We start from the raw sequence: 9,711 nt of genomic DNA, 5'->3' as shown, positions 1-9,711 counted from the left end.
CCACTTGAAAGCTCATCTCCAGTATCGTTCCCGAAATCGTCGCTCCTCCGATCATGGTATTCGTCCTCATCATCGTATGGAAGATCCCGTACAAAAACTTCGTCCATTATCTGTATGCAATTGCTTGTTTGTTCAATTTTAGTTGTTTCAAAAATGTTTTTGGTTTCATGAACTGCAGATTCCAATAGAAAGGGTCTTATATTGTAACCATCTTTGTCACAAAACATAGTATTGGTCACCTCATTTACGTAGACGTCAAGAGTCGCCAATATTTTCTCCCATCCAAAAGGTTCAAACAACTCCTCTGGAAATGGCTCCTTAATGTAAGCTTCATCTTCTACTGAATTCTCTAGGATCAAATCTTCCTTTCTAAGACTTTCGCATTCAGATGCTCCATACATCCAAACATACGCATCTTTCACTAACCAAGCAGGAAATTGTGCTCCATCGTCCGTAGTGACAACAAAGTCTTCTATTGGAGTTCGGTTTATGTCCCTGTAACTATGATCCTTGGTGTTAACCTTGGTTGTGACACCCTTATGCTGCAAGTAGAGGTTGTCATAGCCCTAATCTTGAACCATTTTGAGTTGACGCATGAATGGTCATCCCAAAGTAACCTCAAAGTTGTTTCCTTTTCCAAAGTCAACTTCAAAAAAAGTATGTTCATACTCTATTCCTCAAGAGAATACAATAATTTTTTTCCAGCATCACTAAGGGTCTCTCTACATATTCGTCTGCTAGTTGCAACTTCATGCATAATTTTTTGAGAGCTAGTCTTCCCCATCTTTCCTATATTCCCTTTGTGGCAATGGCTATTCCAGCCCCACTGTCAAGTATGTCTATTTTTTTTACTTTGTATTCAAGTGGTAAGGTGGTGTTCCCTTGTTCTCCTTCACAATAGTCACCCACCTTATTCACTGACCGGCTTCGAATTTGGTCTCTCGGATTGATTTTTCATGTGAAGGGATTTTCAACCCCATCTTTTCTAGGTGTTTGCCCATTTGGCCACATAGATGCGGTCTGATTTTCAGCAACTCTGAGATAGAAAGTGTGCATTGTATAGGAGAAAACATCAATTCGTGCAAGCTTTTAGTATCCATCATTTTTTGTGTGTCTTTCCACTAAGAAGGTACCACTCTAACCTCAAATTTTGTTTTGAGTTCCTATGAAAGATGGCAAAGTCTGTAGAGAGTGTGGTTTGCTCTCTTCAGAAGTTACAGACCCTGCATGCCAATATATAGATTGTATATCTCCTTGGAAAAATCCATGTTCCATGTTGATCTCAAAGATAGGTGCTTATTGTAAGGTAGCACTACCATCTTTTTTGTTTTTGATCATTTCCCATAAGGATTGTGGTCACTGCTCATCTACAATTGGCGGCATCTCATGAGACTGATTTTTTTTATTTTTGTGGACTTGTGTACTCTTTTACTAGTGCAAGCAGTGCATACTCATGGATTTTCAGTGTTTCTTGCTATGTTAGAGCTTGAGTTTTCTCTATGAGTTGTTTGCACATTTCCATCTTTTTGGTTTCGTGTTCCGGATACTGATAGGTCAGTAATGTTTGTTCCAAAGTTTGGTTGTTATTGAGCCTTGCCGCATAGGCTTGAAACATAACATCTAGTTGCTCGTTCACCTTTTCTACCGAGACTGAACCACTTGCGTTAGTCTTTGATTCTCCTGATCCCCTTGCATTTTTCTTGCTCTCTTTGCTCATGTCTAAGCAGTTCCATTTCCAAAGCTATTTTTCCCTTAAGCCTCTTTGCTTTCATTTTGTCCCGTTTGGCTTTCCATGATTTTCTTGAAGTTCTCATTGATATGTTCTCAATTTTTGCTTGAGGTGGCAATATGTTTTCCTCCTCAGTGGGTGCGTCTTTGGCAGCTTCTTGAGCTTGAGCTTGAGTCATCACCTTTATAGGAACCGCGGGTTCTACCTCATACTCTCTTGAAGAAGGCATTACTCCTACAACGTTCATTGTTATTTTCCCCTTATTGTTTGGGTATTTTGGATAGTCATAAACAAGGTGTGCAACAACGCATTCTAGACAATATTAAATATATTCACGTTCTTTACCCAATGAGGACAATCTATCAGCCAATGATGACCTCCGCACTCGTAGCATGGTCCTACTTGTTGCGTAGCTGGTGGTGCAGCTGATGGTTTCTCTTGCCTGGTAAAAATGGTCTTTGATCCATACTCTTGATTGGCTATGAACATGAGCGTATTCCCATCCATGGAGTACTGATTTCTCGTGGGTTGTGGCACATGCATTGGCTAAGTGTGGGTTGACTACTACTCCACCATCCTTCAAAAGAGGCAGTTTTTGCCCTTGCATCATACATTGCAGTTTTGGTTAAGTGTAAGACCATGGGGTGGGGTGATCCCCTCCACATATGTCACATATTCTTGTGGGTTGTTTTCATTCATTTAAGTTCTATCCAAATCCTTGTTTTATTCTTCTAATCACCTCCTCAACCACTTATCAATTGTTGGCTCCGTATTAATTTTAACATCTCGCTTTGTTGGGGATTTACTCTTTGGAGAAGAGGCACTACTAGTCGCATTCTCTCCATCTTCAGTCACCTCTCCGTAGGCCTTACAATTATCAACTAGATAAAAAGCTTCTCTATTGACTTGCTCAAACGTTGTGCATGCTTTCAAATGTAGGTCCTTTTTGAGAGTCTTGTTCCTCAAGCCCTCTATGAAGAGAATTGATAATATCTCATCTTGTGGTAACTCTCTCACATGACATCTCTCAATGTATTGTTTGAAGCAAATCAAAGCTTCCTTCACTCTCTCGTTCTTTTTTATTTGAAAGAGTAAATCTGTGACATCGTGTTGTGCTTGATTCCCCTTTTTGAGAACTCATCTGTGAATTCTTGCAAGATTTGTGCTATGTTTGAAAAATCAGCTATGTTCAGTGGTTGAAACCAAGTCAAGGCTGTTCCTTCCAATGTCAACCCAAATCACTCATATTGTGTGTGAACATCTGTAATTTGTTCAGCTTTCAAAACTTGTTTGAAGAGTGAGATGTGAGCATATGGATCCCTTAATCCATCGTACTTTGTTTTGACACATTGAGCCACTGATTGGACCACAACGAGTAACACCATATCAAGTGTGCTTTGGCATCATTTTTGGCTAAAAGTAAGTAGAGACCAGAGTACCCTTGTATGTATACCTTTTCAGGTCACTTGGATCAATAATTTTTGTACTCTGGTCCATACTTATCTACCATCAAAACTTGCACTCCATGGACATCTGTATACATGAATGCATAGAGGTTCTTATGGGTGGTCAACTCTCTAGCGTTGGGTTCTACACACTTGTAAAAGATATGTGCATCCCCATTTATGAATCTATATAAGTTGTTATGAGCATAATCTGTTAGAACTCTCATGGATTCGTTGGTTTTGATGAATCTCACATTTGGTTTGTTGATTAGAGAATGCCTCTCCTCTATGTCTTCGTCGATCATCATCACTCTCAAAGGCATTGTAGCATTTATTGCATTTTGCATACCTCTGATTGGAGTAGAAAACCATGGTAGTGGATGATTTTTCATGGTTAATGCTCACTTAAAACTCTCAAGATAGTCTCTCACAAGCCCACTTTGGCTTAGTGCACTTATCCCTTTTTGCCTCTGGTCAGGTCTCTCAAAGTTAGGTCTTTGTAATCTTTTGGTCTCTGAAACTGGTTTTGTGTACCCTTAAAGTTTGACTTTAGGAGTTCTGAAAAAAATCAAGCTTTCTTCCTAGCTATACCTGACTCAACTTGGAGTTGTCTATCAAAAGCTAGAGAAATTTTGGCGAGCTGCACGTGAAACAACACTCAAAACAGTTTCAGGACTAGGACACAGGAACTTTGGCTTGCATCTTGGTCTCTCGAAGGTATTTGTAGCTCAAACTTGAGATTTGACATGTACTCAAGTATGTCTACAAGCTCATCTAGTCTCACACTTCCACTATGAAGAGGTACATGGATCGCAATCCATGACCCCTTGTAAAAAATTTGACTCCAAACTTTGACAATGGCTAGAAAAGGTTATGCACGGTCTCTGTATCAATTTCCATCAATTTCTTTAGGTTGGGGAACATGCATCACGATCCATATTCAACCACCTCTAATCTTGATCTCTTGGCAGCTTGTTCCTCACTATGTTCACAGCTAAATCTCAACTCTTTTTGAATTTAGAATTGTTTTGACAGGTCAAATGCTCAATACTTGGTATGCACTATTGTTTACAATATGCTACTTGTTTTTCTCCCTTTTGACCCAAATTTGTTGATTTTTTTCCAAAATTGGACTTATGGATATGTTTCCTCATGCATGCACTACTGATCTAAAAAATTTTAGGTCACACTATCACTATGGAAACACGGATTGTGATCCATCTTTGGAGGCCAAATTGACATTTCTTCGTATCATCAAAATCAGCATGATTAGTAGGTGCTATGATATCATAATTTTTTTAATTTGGACCTCTTGATTGGAAATTAGGTCAATTCTTGTACTTTGTCAGAGTACTTGGTAGTTTTGGGCTTTTGGCTTGTTTTTTTGTATCCAAATTCTATTTTGAAAAAACCAGTAGACTCCTTGTGATGTGCTCTAGCTATGGTACAAGTTTGGTCTCAGTCAGGGAGACACGAATCGCGATCCATGTATTCTTGTGTCAGAAGGTGATGAAACTTGACACACAGCTTGCCCTTAGTCCACTAATGCTAGCTATATGGTTTTTGTATGATTTGGATTTGATTATGTCAAGAAAAAGTCAATCCCTGTGTTTGTTTTAGTTGTTTTTTATTTTGAATTGTTTATTACCCTTTTGACCCTCTTTTTGAACTTTTTTACAATGCTTCTTTGGCAAGTTTTGCTCACAATGGTCTCTGCTACAAGCTGGCTTAGTTTTTATCAGAAATTCACATGGGGACATGGATTGCAATCCATGTTTCACCACTTCTGGACTTGATTATTGGTGAGCTAATAGCTTACAATGTTTGTAGCTTGCTCCACAAAAAAAAATGAATTTGGATCAATTTTGACCAACCAAAAGTGAATTCTATAGGCTGCTGTGATAGTTTTGACAATGTTCTATTTTTTGCTCTTTTGACCACTTTTTGCAACTTTTTTGCATATGGTTCTTTTGAGAAAAGTGTTTTCTATGTCTTAGCTACCTACTGCTCAAATCTCAGGCAAAAATTTTGATGGGAGACATGGATCGCGATCCATGTTCCATCACATCTGAACACCAAATTTGGCATGCTCATTACTTGCAGTGTCAGTAGTCTACTCCATCACTTATTTATGCACTATCAGCCAATTTTACTGTTTTTTGCCCTATCAACCAATTCTAAAGTGATTTTTGAGTTTTTCTCTCAAGCAATGATCACTTTTTTGCAAAAATGGTCTCTGGGGGACATGGATCGCAATCGAGAATCTAACCAGAGTTTCCAGATTGCTTCTAGAGAGACTTATAATGCCCTTGATCAACAATTTTTTGAATTTGCATCACTTTTGAGGTCTCTACCATCAAATTTTCAAAATTTCAGAATTATGGTTGTTTCAACCAATACATGGTTTTCACTATTTTATTCTCTGATCTTTCAGCCCAAATTTGATGGTGGTAGTTTCTACTTACCCTACTTCTAAGTACTTAAATGAAAGATGAAACAAAAACAACAACATAAAGTCAAAACAAAAATCGGTACAACAATCTGAAAGCATAGAGAAAATTGAAAAATGAAATGCTTTTAGCTATCTCACTCACAATTATCTTTACCCCTTGAGAATATATCTAGCAAGTCCTCAACTTCTAAACTCTACCAAGTACTAAACCTCGTGTCTAGCTGTTTCACTGCTAAGGTGTAAATGGAATGGAAAGACAAATTCTCAAAATAGGATTTTTTTCATGATGGATCATGATTTTGGTAACTTGTCAGATTGCGCCACAACAAGTGTGAAAGAATGCCATTTGCAATAGTCAACACAATCTTTCCAACTCCCTTGGGCGGATAAGAGGCATTGTTGGCACAAGTGACTAAATTCCCATGAGGGACATCCTCAAGAGAGGAAAACAAGTCACGATGAGAGATAATGATCTTCGTAGCACCACTGTCAAATTACCACACATGAGCATCTGTAGTAATTGACATACATGCATCACGAAGAGAAGAATCATAAGTGCACTCTGCACTAAAAGCCCATTCTGTATCTACATCACCAGCACAATCTCCTTTCACGGAAGACTCTACAATTGTTGCACTTATAGTGGAACCAACCTCTTTTTCTTAGCCTCTTTTTCTTGATCAAGTGATCATTAGCTTTACAATAAGGGCAACACATCTTCTTTTTTCCCTTTTCATGAGAATTCCCAATAGGCAAGGTGTTGCCAGCAAAAGCATTGGAAATAGGTGATTTGCGACTCGCCAAAGAACCATGAGAAGTGGCACATTGTTGTTATCACTTTTCCTCTAAGCAGCATTAAAAGCATGTTCAACTACACACTGTCCTATTTTTTCTTGAAAGTGACTCTTTCAAAATCAATGTGCATAATGCTTCAAACTTGAGAACTTCTGGATTTCCTAGTCATAAGTCTCCAAGTACTAGCAAAAATCTGGTAAGAATATGGCAAAGCATCAAGAACAGTCTGCACAAGGGAACTGTCAAAAATGATTTCTCCTGTAGAAATAATTTGCTCATTAATATCCTTCATACCAGCAAGGAAAGTGTCCATTTCATCTTCCTCATGCATACTCTTTGACTCCAACTCTTTACGCAACAATGAAGTTTAAGCCTCGTTGCGACTTGGATAAAGACCAGCTAGAATATCCTAAGATTATTTTGCTAATTTAGTTGAAGGAATGTGAGGAGTAATAGTGCGCTTTAGGTAAATCATGAGGAAATGCATCTCTAACATCCCAACCAGCTTGCTTGTTAACGCTCGTGGCTCACGAACACCCTATCGCCTACGACGGACGCCTTATTATTTATTTAGTAGAGTCAGGCACCGGGCTTGTCGGTCCAATAGGAAAAGGGTAGAGTGATCGCCGATGAGAGGCACACTCTAACTGGAACACGCAAGGGTTAGTTGGCTAAGCATGGGTGTCCAAATGTGAATGGGGTGAGCTCATATAAAAGTCACCTAAACCTAAAATTGACCTATTCTCTCAGTGGGCAATAGAAGAAGTGCTCTTGCCCTATCTCCATCCCCATCTCCATTGTGTGCTCACAGGTGTGTGTGTGTGTGTGTGTGTGTGTGTGTGCGCGTGAGGGAGAGAGGGAGAGTGTGTGTGTGTGATCGAGCATTGCGACGGCACTTGCGGGGCGGCGAGGCGGTTGAGCACAGTACGGCGGCGGCTCCCTCTTCTTCGCGGCGAGGAATCCTTCACGGCGACAAGCGCAGGGAGGTGAGTGACACACCCCTGCTCTCTGTGAGCTTGCTAGGCCTACTAGTTGTGTGCTTGCAGCCTTCGTGGCTCGCACACGGTGCTCGGCAACTCCCTAGCTCCGACACGTGCTCGGCAAAAAGGTAGATCGGGATCATTTGATGAGCTTGATCTTGGGCTTGGGCTTTGTCTTGGTCTTATGATATAAGGTAAATACTATTCACTATATATAGGCTAGTGCTCAAGTGAAAGGAGAAAGCATGTGGGGCAAAGCCTTCACCTTTCCCTCCACAAGTCACCATTCAACTTTCTATTTTAAGCCATGTGCCCAAGTAGAAACTAGGAGAAATTGATTGTTTTAGGGACTTTGGGAGATTTCGATAGTCAAACAGTGTTCTGTAAAGTGCGCCTAGATCTCCTAAGCAATATGCTCGTTTCGAGCTATCACACGTCCCAATCCGTTTTTCGAACCTCAAAAAACATCAAAAACAAGAAAAAATCAAGTAGAAAACGGGGTGCAAAACACCCACAAAACAAAGCAACTAACCTTTGAGGGTACTTGCCGACACTTGTAGGGCGCCCAAAGCACATGTATCTAATCTCTGGTCGTGTGCTAGAGTCCGAAAAACTAGCTAGTGCTTTGATTTACGGGGGTACTCACTATCCTTCCACACTAGGGTCTACGCCCTCGGCCCCTCGGCGGGGACCCAAGGTAGTGCAACCCAAGACCCAAATATAGCGGCTAGCGACTCTTCCTCTGACTACGATATTATGGAAGAGAATCTTACACAAAGCCCCGGGGGAACAAATGAAACCGTACCTAGCTGTGCCCAACAACCTGGAACTAGTGTTTTTAGCCGTTTGATGGAAACTTTTAGTAGAGCTACGCGCTATGAACCTACGGCTAGTGAAGTAAACGAAGGGGGTGGGGAAGTAGAATCACCATTCACATCTCCTGTAGACCCCACACTCCCTCAGAGTGTCCACGTGGACATTCTACCTACCTCATTTAATGAGGGCCCTACTGAGCTACCACCTTCCAAAGTCGCCTCTAAGGTAGCGGTGACTAAAAGTCAAAACACGGGAAGCAACATTGCATCCACCTCACGGCAACCCTCTAGTACACCAAGTTGGACGGGATATTGCTCAATAAAAATTGGAAATATGACCTACACACGGAGACTTTGACCGACCTATACATGGGCTACACATACCATGTGGGTTGGTTACAAGTTGTACAATCCACATCTAGTGCCACTAGTCTAGAGGAACAACAACACATGATCTGCAATGTCATCCATAGGATTATCCAGTCCGAGAGGCAAAATCGAGGAATGAACATACCTTCGACGGGTCCTATGCGATTTTTAGACACGGGAAAAGGGAAACAACCCACTCTATCACAAATGGAGACTCCCCCAGTGAGTCCCATCGATCCCCCATATGTTGTTTCGCCAGGGGTCTCAATGCAATCTGAGCCCACAAGTGATAGCTTTACTTTTCCAAGTATAGCTCATCTTTTCCTGGATGACACCACGGATACCATGCCTACCCCAATGATGGGCATGCCAAGAAACACACCATGGACCTCGTTTGTTAGTAAAGCACCGCTACATGGAAGCTCAATGCCTGCAATAGTACCTACAAGTGCGTACCAATCGTATGCACCTATGGGTCCACATACTCATGTAGTCCCTACCCCTCCCATTGTTTCAACTACCTATGCTCCACAACCACAATACACAAGTTCCTATTTCCATGGGACTATACCGGCTAGCATTAGCATGTCACATTCGACGTTTGCTATGCCTAGGTCCACTCATATGAACTATGGACCACCACATGGCACAACATCGTACCCAACGTGGAGCCGAAGGGCTTCCTATGCGCCAAGCCCAATGCCAATACCTACTTCACATGTAGTCTCTGGCGCGCCTTCACCCACGGTGCCTACTCACTTAGGTGACTTGGCAACATTTGCTCAAGCTATTGGTCAATCTATTGCTGAGAATATGCGTAACACGCCTGATAGAGAGCCTAGAAGTAAGGCAAAGTAAGGCAGTAAAAATAGCCAAGCTCACACAAAAATTTATGGAGACGGGGATGTGAGAAAGCATATCGAAGTGTTTGAACAAATATGCGATTCTCTAGGAGAACACAATGACCTACATAAGAGCAATGCTTTAAGCCTAACCTTAAGTGGAAAGGCTGGGGATTGGTATAGAACCCTAAGGGTGGAAGAAAAAACGATTTACCCTACTCTTAGGAGACTGTTCTTAAAAGAATACATACGAGAGGGAGTGCTTTGGGGTGTAGCCTCTCAGC

The sequence above is a fragment of the Adiantum capillus-veneris genome, chromosome 26 (assembly GCF_014529385.1).
Source record: "Adiantum capillus-veneris isolate H3 chromosome 26, ASM1452938v2, whole genome shotgun sequence".
In the NCBI taxonomy this organism is placed as follows: domain Eukaryota; kingdom Viridiplantae; phylum Streptophyta; class Polypodiopsida; order Polypodiales; family Pteridaceae; genus Adiantum; species Adiantum capillus-veneris.
This window is presented reverse-complemented; position numbering follows the sequence as displayed.